This window comes from Triturus cristatus, chromosome 2_2, assembly GCF_964204655.1.
Source record: "Triturus cristatus chromosome 2_2, aTriCri1.1, whole genome shotgun sequence".
Classification (NCBI taxonomy): Eukaryota; Metazoa; Chordata; class Amphibia; order Caudata; family Salamandridae; genus Triturus; species Triturus cristatus.
This window is the reverse complement of record NC_140582.1, coordinates 350861109-350873289: the sequence shown is the minus strand read 5'-3', so window position 1 is coordinate 350873289 and position 12181 is coordinate 350861109.

Sequence of the window (12181 nt, the reverse complement as noted above, 5' to 3'; positions counted from 1 at the left end):
AAGAGAACTTGGCTTGGAGAAAGAAACAATAAAGAGGGAAAGCAAAAGAGAAATGCTAAAGGAGATCTTTGGCGGAATAAGATAAAGAGACTGAGGTATAGACTGACACGAGTTAACTCTTCGAAAGCTGAACAAGTGAACGAAGTGTCAAGTCAAAATCCAACTAAAGAAGAAGAAACAAAGATACCTGAGAGAACTAAAAGAATAAGAAAACCAAACCAGAGGTACAAGTCACCGGAATGGACGTATGTGGCACTGCCTGAACAAGGAGAAGAGGCGGACAGCCAAGGAAGTCCAGAGGAGGCTTTACTGAAGGAAGTTGCTGAGGAAGAAGCTGTGGGAATCCTGAGAGTTATCTTGTCCGATATTGGAGAAGAGACGGATGTTCAGGACTTGATACAGTTTGATGATGATGAAGAAACAGTGAAAAGCGATGAAAATCCAAATTGAATAGATCCAAGAGAAGTCTGGAGAAGAAAGAAAAGTAGTACAATTAAAACTAGTAGATTGTAATAATCTGTTGGGTGCTTGCTGCCCTAAAGTTCAGTAGTGGAGTAGAAGAGGCTAAGTCAAAAGACACGGTCAAATCTAGAAAATGGCTAACACTGATAATAATCAAAGTAGATGTACCTTTCTGAAAAGATGGTGCAAGATGTGCTGTTGCTGTACAGGTTTATTAATGCTGCTTTGGAGCGTGCTTGCTCTTTTGATTTCATTTAAAGTCACTATAGACACTTTAGAAGGTCATACTGAGAACAGGACTAATATAGGGAAGAGTCCATTAAGGGTAGTTCCAACTAGAACTAGTAATGTACATATACATAAAGATAGGTCAATTAATGATTTTTCTAGCAATGTTTTTTCTAAATTGTTGTACGAATACGTAAAGACAATGGAAGTAAGGGATTGCTACGTTTGCATGCAGTTACCTGCCTCTGTTTCGGAAGGAGTGACTTATCATCATCTTCCGGCTACGTATGGAATTTCCTGTAGTGTGTTGATTAGTATATTTTACCAGTTGGGAAAATTAGATTATAATATGTCTAATGTAGATAATATTCTCGGGCAATTGCCTATGAATAAAGAACTGAATCCTGCAAAAGAAGCTAACACTTTAGGAGAGATTTTTTTAGAAACCAAAGAATTAACCTTAGAATATGTTTTTAGAAATAATTTAACTTGTAGTTTGAATGGAGAAGAGAAGAATTTTTTCGACATGGTTGAGAGAAGAAGATTGAACATGCACAAGAAAGCAGAAGGGCATAAAATGAGTGATACAATGTGGGATATTGAAAAAGAAAAAGAGTTGAAAGATGGAGCCAGTCCAACTATGGCTGTAGATGCCCCACAGAAAGGCAAGCTGTGCATTACCAGGAAGAGATCCCAGTATCATTATTATTTCATAGGGACCAGTGAGTGCCATGATACATACTTTATTGCAACCGGATGGGGATTTAGAGGAGGAGAAGATCCAGTTTTTCCGGGAGTGTATTATATTTGTGGGAACAAGGCTTATTACCGTTTGCCTGACCATTGGTTTGGTACATGTTATATTGGCCTGGTCTTTCCAAAGATTTTTCACATGGATAGAGTAGACAATGCTGAACAAACTAATCCTTTAACACGCTATAGAAGAGAAACATGGACAGAAATTGTAGGAGATATTTTTGGAGCTTTAATTCCAGCAGTGGGAATTTCTTTGAATGCTTTTGGCATTCGGAAGCTGTCAACAGTGGTAGATCGCTTGTCAACAAGCACCGCTGGAGGCTTTCTTTTGGTTAATACTGAAATGGTTGCTTTGCGTGCTATGGCGATGCAAAATCGACTTGCCCTTGACATTCTTTTGGCAAAAGAGGGTGGAGTCTAAGGAATGCTGAAAGTTCAACATTATTGCACTTACATTCCTGATGAAAGTAAAGATCTAAAAGTCTATATCAAAAATATTACTGATTTGCATGAAGAATTAGTACCGCTGGAAGCTGAAAGTATCTGGACTAGAATGGCTAATAAGATGATTGCTATTAAGAATTTTATAGCTAAAATAGGTAGTACCATTTTTGGTAAGATATTATTTCCATTAACCTGTGTAATTGTTGCATTATTGATCCTTAGATTAGGGTGTATGTGTTGTAGATATAGAAGAAATAAAAAGAAAATCACAAAAGAAAATGTTAAAAAGAGACAAAAGAAACCAGAAAGAGATCCACAAGAAATAGAACTAGAAGAGCTAAGAGAAAGCATGTATATAGAAACTAAAAAGGAAGATGAGATGGAAACTAGGGTCTAAAAAAAAAAATGAACAAGAAGAGATTTCGAATTCTTCCAAAAAGGGGAAACTAAATTGATTTTTGGGGCTTTTGATTTTTGGTGGTGATTAGTTATCACCAAAGGGGGGATTGATGGAGCAGGGTTTTTACTTTTAAACCGAATACCTGTTTCATTTTCGCATGTTTCAACTAAAAATACTACTGATTAATTATTAGGTATTAGAAGTTTGTCGAATGTTGACTAATCAACCTTATTAACAAGAGAATTACACGTGGGAACGCTATTGCATGGCTACAATAATAAGTGAACTAAGTTGGTGAGCAAACTGACAGAAATAAATGTTGCTTACATGATGTTATTATGTTTTGCGCTTCTAATTAATATGCATTAATGGCTTTGATGTCGCAAATGGCTAGATAAATGCATACACATAAGGGTATTAGTGGGGGAATAACACTGTATCATTATTTCCGTGCAGTAATTGTGTTTTGTGTTTCCTTTCACTTAAGTTGACTATTGTGGCCCGTTTAAAAATGGCCACCACCCGCAGCCTGCACTCGAAGTAGATGACTTAATGGAAAATTTTGCAAGAAGGCTTCGCGTTGCCTGTGACCTTGCCCTCTTGTCGAACTGAAAAGCCATGATCATGATGACAAACCTAGGAGTGCTGCCAAGTGCCCCTGAACACCACGATCTGTTACAAAACTGTGGAAAACTGACCCAATGAACTTATTAGTCTTATGAACAAGATACATTTTATCCTGAGTGAACATCCGTGGAAGTAACAAATTAGTGATGAACTCTTTATTTTTCTATTCATTATTTGGGACGACCTATGTGTGAGAAAGTCTTGCACTGTAACACAAATGTACCAAGATGACATTATTTCCGCCATTCATCCGTTTTACCTTATAACTGATACTTTTTGGAATGCAAATTTAGTATAAATGCTAGTAGACTAGAGAGGTTTAGCGCCACTTCTTCCCGAGCTGATGACCTGAGGTCCCCATGCTGTCGGAGAGGACGATGACTCTACATGACGGCAGGAAACTCTAATTCTTCTACAGAGGACCGGTTCTGACTTAGGATCTGACATTTAGACAGAATAGGTAAATATGAGAGAAATGATCTTGCATTTTATTGGCTTTTCTTACAACTTTAGATAAATGAACAATTTGTTTGAATTCCTGTCTCGGGTGGTTATTTCTTGTCATAATTATTGCATTTATTTGCATATTGTATGAAATGTTCTCGCTAGATTTACAGACAACTAACTGGTCGCATTGACCTCCAAGTACATGCAGATTGGATAGGTATCGGAAAGTGTTTCCCCTTTAGCAGTAACGGATAGGGTGGTTAGGTTGAATGTTGGTGTAATGGACCCCACCAGCGTGTGATGTGTGATGTGTGTGTGTGACTGTGAGATCAATCCGTCCGTGGAAGTAGAGGGGATTCGGAAGCTCTGATCTGCACCAGTTTCTTGGTAGCAGAATGATGGTTAGCTATTGTCTTGATCTGGCGAAATTGCGTGTATATAGGCTTGTTGATTATTAATTGATATTTGTACTAACACTGTATGTTGAAGTTGTGTTGAGTTTTATGTATTGTAAATGGCTTCTGGGATGTAAGGAGTCGGTGACAGTTCCTTAGTAGAGCAGAGGGAGTGTTGCTCTCGGAAAAAGGCGGGATTGTTGGCCCTGTATGCAGGCAGGGGAAAACGTGTGACAATTGAAGTTGCGCGACGCATTGTCTGGGTTCAATGAGGTAGCATCGCCGTGTGTTGCCATTAGAAACATATTTCTGTGTGAGAGAAGTGTATATGATAGCGAAGGGTATCTGTGAAGTTCTGGTCTTAGGTCTCAGGGATCCGTATGGTATTCCGTTATCACTTATCACTAGAAAGGTAATAGGTAATCTCTGAGCTTGTTAGAAGGACAGAGCAGAGGTAAGCGCTGCTTTGTTAACGTGTGATATAATTCTGTAGTAGGACAGACTGTTCGCTGTTCTCGGGAAAGACAGAATTCTGTGTGAATGTACTACATTTTCTGGTGTGAAAGTGCGTGAATGAGAAGGCATTCTGGTTAATTGTGAAACTCTTAGGAGCATTCCGGAGAAAACAGTTAATTGGTGCTTGTTAGAAGGGTAGAGTAGAGGGATGTACTACTTTATCAACGGAAGTAACGATTCTGTAGTAGGGCAGAGGTAAGCGCTGCTCTCGGGAAAGGCAGAATTCTCGTGGGAAAGGTCTTTTGCTGTTCTGTAGCTAGCGAAGCAGACAATGGAGATGTTTGTACGTTGTAACTAACAGACTCGTAGAAATTGAAACAAAGTCTACCGAGTAGTCTTGTAAAGGAGGGGTAGACGAGAAAGACAGGAGACAGGAGCAGAAACTGTTGCAACGACTGCTGACGTCAGGAAGACCGCGCTGTGATTGGACAGTGGGTTAGAACAGTGGAGCACGGTGATTGGCGTGCTAGTGAACGCCGCGCTAGGATTGGGAGACATACAGGGTGACGTAGACGCTCCAGGATTGGTGCGTTGGTGTGAGTCGCGCTGAGATTCGTGGACTGAGTCAGTGACGTAGACGCTCCAGGATTGGTGCGTTAGTGTGAGTCGCGCTGTAATTGGACAGGAGATCGTACAATTGTAGAAAGAGTAAACTGCTTGGGAAAAATAAGAAAATGTATTACCACGCTGAGGAAAAGAAAAAGAAATCCCTGTTTAGTAAGGTTAAAACCTGGTTCGACAAGGATAAGGATATAGTGACTAGAGAAGGACAGTTACTGCCCCCTATAAGAACCCCGGCATCCTTCATGGTTGCGAAGTATGGGTATCATACCTGTATTTGGCTAGATAATTGGGTGAAGTACACTAAAGACGATGGAGTGTTAGCATTCCCGGAACATGGTTCATTTAATCTGGCCATACTAAGGAACTTACGGGAGCAGATGATGAATCTGGAGCCTCGGCCTAGGCCGACACAATTTGAGGCATTGACTGAATGGGAAGATGAAATGCATGAACGAGAAAAGCAGAGGAGTGGGGGTAGTTACAGGTACATGTTTGGGCGGAAATATGATCGCGAAACCCATCATGACCGAATGAGAAGGTGGCGTGATGCCAGCATGACCGAGGGGTTATATCCTGTGAGAACGGTAGAGGAATCAGGAGGGAGAAAGTGTACAGAGAAAGAACATAATGTAGAGACCAGGAGATATGGGGCAAATGAGTCTGATGATGATGTCTTAGAAGACATGCTCTATAAAAGACCACACCCGTATAGAAGAGAACCGGAGGTGGGAACAGCAGTTACCCCAATGAGAAACACCCTGCGAATTATAAAAACAGAGGCTACGCCCCTGATTTGAAAAGCGGTTGTTCTGTGGTAGAAAGAGAGAGAGATAGAGAAAGAAAGAGAGAGAGAAAGAGAGAGAGAAAGAGAGAGAGAGAGAGAAAGAGAGAGAGAGAGAGAAAGAGAGAAAGAGAGATAGGAAGGGAGAATGAACTTGAGGATGAAAAGACCAGAGAACTAGCAAGAACTACTTTTGAACTGACAGAGAAAATCAGAGAATTGACTAAAAATCTTGAAGCGGTTACAGTACCTGTGACAATAGGCCCGGTTATGCCGATTTTTGACAAGCAGAGGACGGGTGAGAATGGTTTGACAGTACCATATGTGAGCAATAGATTGATGGTTCCTCCGGAGCAGGGAGAAATGAGAGCAGGAGAAACACAGTGGAGAACAGGAGAAAATCAGTGGAGACATACCATATGTGGAGGAGAAATGACTGTGCAGACCATTGATTAAATTGCCCAAAATTGAGGTGAAAGACCCATTAGAGCTAAACCCAGAAGAAATGGCTGCATTCAGAGAGCTAAAAGACAGACTATGTGAAGCTCCTGCCCTAGGAATGCCTGATTATGAAAAGGAATTTGAGCTGTACTGTAGTGAGAGAAATGGATGTGCACTTTCAGTGTTAATCCAGAAACATGGACGTCTGAGGAGGCCAATAACCTATTTCTCAGCAACTCTTGACCCAGTAGCTGTGGGTTTGCCAGGTTGCCTGAAAGCAGTAGCTGCTACCTGCAAAAGTCTGGAACAAAGTGAAGGAATCATAATGGGATATCCTGTAAGGGTATTCGTACCACATGATGTGGCTATCCTTTTAACAAGGAGCCGGACACAATTCATGTCTCATAGTCGGCTGACTAAATATGAGAAAGTCATTCTTGGTGCAACCAATGTAAGCCTAGAGAGATGTGTGAATGTGAATCCAGCGACACTGTTGCCTGATGCTAAATGTGTGGGAGTAAGAAATGATGTTGATCATGATTGCCTGGATGTACTTGATTATTGTACAAAGCCAAGGCCAGACATAAGAGATCTGCCACTGCCTGAAAGTGATCATGTGTTGTTTGTGGATGGATCTTGTCTGAGAACAGAGGAAGGAGTGTTGAGTGCTGCATATGCTGTGTGCAAAGTCTCGGAAGTTGTGGAAGCATCACCCTTGAAAGGAGTTAAATCCGCTCAGGTGGCAGAATTGGTGGCACTTACAAAAGCATGCAAGATTGGGAGGAGTGTGAGAGTGACTGTGATGACTGACAGCCAGTATGGCTTCGGAGTTGTCCATGATTTTGGCCAGCTATGGCTACAAAGAGGTTTACTGACCTCAAGTGGAACTCCCATAAAGAATGCTGAAGTGGTTGGAAAACTGCTAGAGGCGATACAGCTGCCTAAAGAACTAGCAGTTGTAAAATGTGCTGCTCATGGTCATGGTGAAGATTTTGTAACTGTGGGAAACAAGTTTGCTAATGACATAGCACAATACTGTGCAAGAAACAATCACTCAACTAACAGGGGTAAAGAACGGGAAATGTCTTCTTGTTCCTTAATGTTTACTAATGAGGTGGGAACATGGGAGGAAGTAAAACAGCTGCAGGATGAGGCAGGAGATGAAGAAATGAGAGACTGGGTGAAAGCAGGTTGTGCACCTAGAGAAAAAGATCATGTGTGGGTCTATAGGGATTGAAGACCAATCATGCCCAATAGTATGCTATCAACAATGGCAAGGATGTATCATGGCCAAGGTCACCTGGGAAGGGATGCTAAGATAAGCGCCTTTAAGCAGACCTGGTACAGTCCAAAGTTTAGGCTGATAGCAGAAAGTCTCTGCCAGAGATGTCTGATATGTCAGCAATTCAATCCTGGAAAGAAAACAGTGGTGAGCCTAGGAACAATAGGCAGGGAGGGAGGACCCTTCACAAGAATGCAGATAGACTTCATTGAAATGCCCCCAGTCAACAGATTAAGGTATGTCCTGGTGGTGGTCTGTTTGTTCTCCAGGTGGGTGGAGGCATACCCGACAAGAAGAAATGATGGGATAACAGTGGCCAAATTACTGTTAGGAGAGTTCATCCCAAGGTACGGGTTCCCAGTAACCATTGAATCAGACAGAGGAGGACATTTTTATAATGAAATCATGGGTCTAATTTGTGAAGCATTGAGTGTACAGCAGAAGCTGCATTGTGCTTACCGACCAGAGGCTTCTGGGGTAGTTGAGCAAATTAATAGTACCATCAAAAACAGAATTGGCAAAATGTGCTTAGCCACAGGAATGAAATGGCCCGATGTCTTGCCTCTAGTCCTGATAACCATTAGGTCTACTCCAGACAGAACAACAGGTTTGAGTCTGCATGAAATTATCATGGGACGTGCTATGAGGCATGCATATGTACCAGTGAACAAGCTGATGACTATAACTGATGACATGATTTTGGATTACTGCAAAGGCCTGGCTGACGCAGTTCATTCTGTGTTTCACCAGGTTGGAGAAGACGCCACCACACTTGAAAAGAAACCAGCCCATGATCTGAGCTTAGGGGACTGGGTAAGGATAAAAGTCCACAGAAGAAGGAATTGCCTGGTTCCAAGGTGGGGAAGGCCGAGACAAGTCATTTTGACCACAATGACTGCTGTGAAGTGTGCTGGTGTGAAAAATTGGATACATGCAAGTCACACACTGAGAGTTCCAAATCCAAGAGATGGTACTGGAAAAGAATACTTTGAAGAATCAGATTCCAGTGATGATGCAGACAGCGAAACAGTAAGAAGGAAAAAGAATCCTGAAAGTGGGGAAAGTGAGTCAAGGGAAATTTTCATCCCACCAGAAGAGGTTCTGAAGAGAACAGTGCAAACTGCAGAAGCAAATTCAGATTCTGAAGAATTGCCTGAGGTTCCAATTGACAGTGACCAACACAAAAAGAAAGAAAGAAAAGAAAAGAACATTCCAACAGAAGAGACACCTGAATCACATGAAGAAATTGGACAAGTTCCACCTGAGATACATATTGAAGAAAAAGGGACAGACAAAGACAGTGAGGGACAGATTGCGGAAAAACCCCGAGGAGGTGTAGGGAACATCCACAACAAGCTAGGTGAAGGGACAAGTAGACAGCAAAAAGATTGCGTGTCGGAGACCCGAGGAGGGACAGAAGTAGGGAAATCTCAATTGGTGGGAAAAGAGACTGTTGGAGAAAAGGAAATTGTTGCAGAAAAGAAAGCTGTTAACGAACCAGAAGCAACTGAAACAGAGTCTGATGAAAGTGACAATGAGATACATGGAGGACGAGTTCTGAGAAAGAGAACTTGGCTTGGAGAAAGAAACAATAAAGAGGGAAAGCAAAAGAGAAATGCTAAAGGAGATCTTTGGCGGAATAAGATAAAGAGACTGAGGTATAGACTGACACGAGTTAACTCTTCGAAAGCTGAACAAGTGAACGAAGTGTCAAGTCAAAATCCAACTAAAGAAGAAGAAACAAAGATACCTGAGAGAGCTAAAAGAATAAGAAAACCAAACCAGAGGTACAAGTCACCGGTATGGACGTATGTGGCACTGCCTGAACAAGGAGAAGAGGCGGACAGCCAAGGAAGTCCAGAGGAGGCTTTACTGAAGGAAGTTGCTGAGGAAGAAGCTGTGGGAATCCTGAGAGTTATCTTGTCCGATATTGGAGAAGAGACGGATGTTCAGGACTTGATACAGTTTGATGATAATGAAGAAACAGTGAAAAGCGATGAAAATCCAAATTGAATAGATCCAAGAGAAGTCTGGAGAAGAAAGAAAAGTAGTACAATTAAAACTAGTAGATTGTAATAATCTGTTGGGTGCTTGCTGCCCTAAAGTTCAGTAGTGGAGTAGAAGAGGCTAAGTCAAAAGACACGGTCAAGTCTAGAAAATGGCTAACACTGATAATAATCAAAGTAGATGTACCTTTCTGAAAAGATGGTGCAAGATCTGCTGTTGCTGTACAGGTTTATTAATGCTGCTTTGGAGCGTGCTTGCTCTTTTGATTTCATTTAAAGTCACTATAGACACTTTAGAAGGTCATACTGAGAACAGGACTAATATATGGAAGAGTCCATTAAGGGTAGTTCCAACTAGAACTAGTAATGTACATATACATAAAGATAGGTCAATTAATGATTTTTCTAGCAATGTTTTTTCTAAATTGTTGTACGAATACGTAAAGACAATGGAAGTAAGGGATTGCTACGTGTGCATGCAGTTACCTGCCTCTGTTTCGGAAGGAGTGACTTATCATCATCTTCCGGCTACGTATGGAATTTCCTGTAGTGTGTTGATTAGTATATTTTACCAGTTGGGAAAATTAGATTATAATATGTCTAATGTAGATAATATTCTCGGGCAATTGCCTATGAATAAAGAACTGAATCCTGCAAAAGAAGCTAACACTTTAGGAGAGATTTTTTTAGAAACCAAAGAATTAACCTTAGAATATGTTTTTAGAAATATTTTAACTTGTAGTTTGAAGGGAGAAGAGAAGAATTTTTTAGACATGGTTGAGAGAAGAAGATTGAACATGCACAAGAAAGCAGAAGGGCATAAAATGAGTGATACAATGTGGGATATTGAAAAAGAAAAAGAGTTGAAAGATGGAGCCAGTCCAACTATGGCTATAGATGCCCCACAGAAAGGCAAGCTGTGCATTACCAGGAAGAGATCCCAGTATCATTATTATTTCATAGGGACCAGTGAGTGCTATGATACATACTTTATTGCAACCGGATGGGGATTTAGAGGAGGAGAAGATCCAGTTTTTCCGGGAGTGTATTATATTTGTGGGAACACGGCTTATTACCGTTTGCCTGACCATTGGTTTGGTACATGTTATATTGGCCTGGTCTTTCCAAAGATTTTTCACATGGATAGAGTAGACAATGCTGAACAAACTAATCCTTTAACACGCTATAGAAGAGAAACATGGACAGAAATTGTAGGAGATATTTTTGGAGCTTTAATTCCAGCAGTGGGAATTTCTTTGAATGCTTTTGGCATTCGGAAGCTGTCAACAGTGGCAGATCGCTTGTCAACAAGCACCGCTGGAGGCTTTCTTTTGGTTAATACTGAAATGGTTGCTTTGCGTGCTATGGCGATGCAAAATCGACTTGCCCTTGACATTCTTTTGGCAAAAGAGGGTGGAGTCTGTGGAATGCTGAAAGTTCAACATTATTGTACTTACATTCCTGATGAAAGTAAAGATCTAAAAGTCTATATCAAAAATATTACTGATTTGCATGAAGAATTAGTACCGCTGGAAGCTGAAAGTATCTGGACTAGAATGGCTAATAAGATGATTGCTATTAAGAATTTTATAGCTAAAATAGGTAGTACCATTTTTGGTAAGATATTATTTCCATTAACCTGTGTAATTGTTGCATTATTGATCCTTAGATTAGGGTGTATGTGTTGTAGATATAGAAGAAATAAAAAGAAAATCACAAAAGAAAATGTTAAAAAGAGACAAAAGAAACCAGAAAGAGATCCACAAGAAATAGAACTAGAAGAGCTAAGAGAAAGCATGTATATAGAAACTAAAAAGGAAGATGAGATGGAAACTAGGGTCTAAAAAAAAAATGAACAAGAAGAGATTTCGAATTCTTCCAAAAAGGGGAAACTAAATTGATTTTTGGGGCTTTTGATTTTTGGTGGTGATTAGTTATCACCAAAGGGGGGATTGATGGAGCAGGGTTTTTACTTTTAAACCGAATACCTGTTTCATTTTCGCATGTTTCAACTAAAAATACTACTGATTAATTATTAGGTATTAGAAGTTTGTCGAATGTTGACTAATCAACCTTATTAACAAGAGAATGACACGTGGGAACGCTATTGCATGGCTACAATAATAAGTGAACTAAGTTGGTGAGCAAACTGACAGAAATAAATGTTGCTTACATGATGTTATTATGTTTTGCGCTTCTAATTAATATGCATTAATGGCTTTGATGTCGCAAATGGCTAGATAAATGCATACACATAAGGGTATTAGTGGGGGAATAACACTGTATCATTATTTCCGTGCAGTAATTGTGTTTTGTGTTTCCTTTCACTTAAGTTGACTATTGTGGCCCGTTTAAAAATGGCCACCACCCGCAGCCTGCACTCGAAGTAGATGACTTAATGGAAAATTTTGCAAGAAGGCTTCGCGTTGCCTGTGACCTTGCCCTCTTGTCGAACTGAAAAGCCATGATCATGATGACAAACCTAGGAGTGCTGCCAAGTGCCCCTGAACACCACGAACTGTTACAAAACTGTGGAAAACTGATCCAATGAACTTATTAGTCTTATGAACAAGATACATTTTATCCTGAGTGAACATCCGTGGAAGTAACAAATTAGTGATGAACTCTTTATTTTTCTATTCATTATTTGGGACGACCTATGTGTGAGAAAGTCTTGCACTGTAACACAAATGTACCAAGATGACATTATTTCCGCCATTCATCCGTTTTACCTTATAACTGATACTTTTTGGAATGCAAATTTAGTATAAATGCTAGTAGACTAGAGAGGTTTAGCGCCACTTCTTCCCGAGCTGATGATCCAAGGTCCCC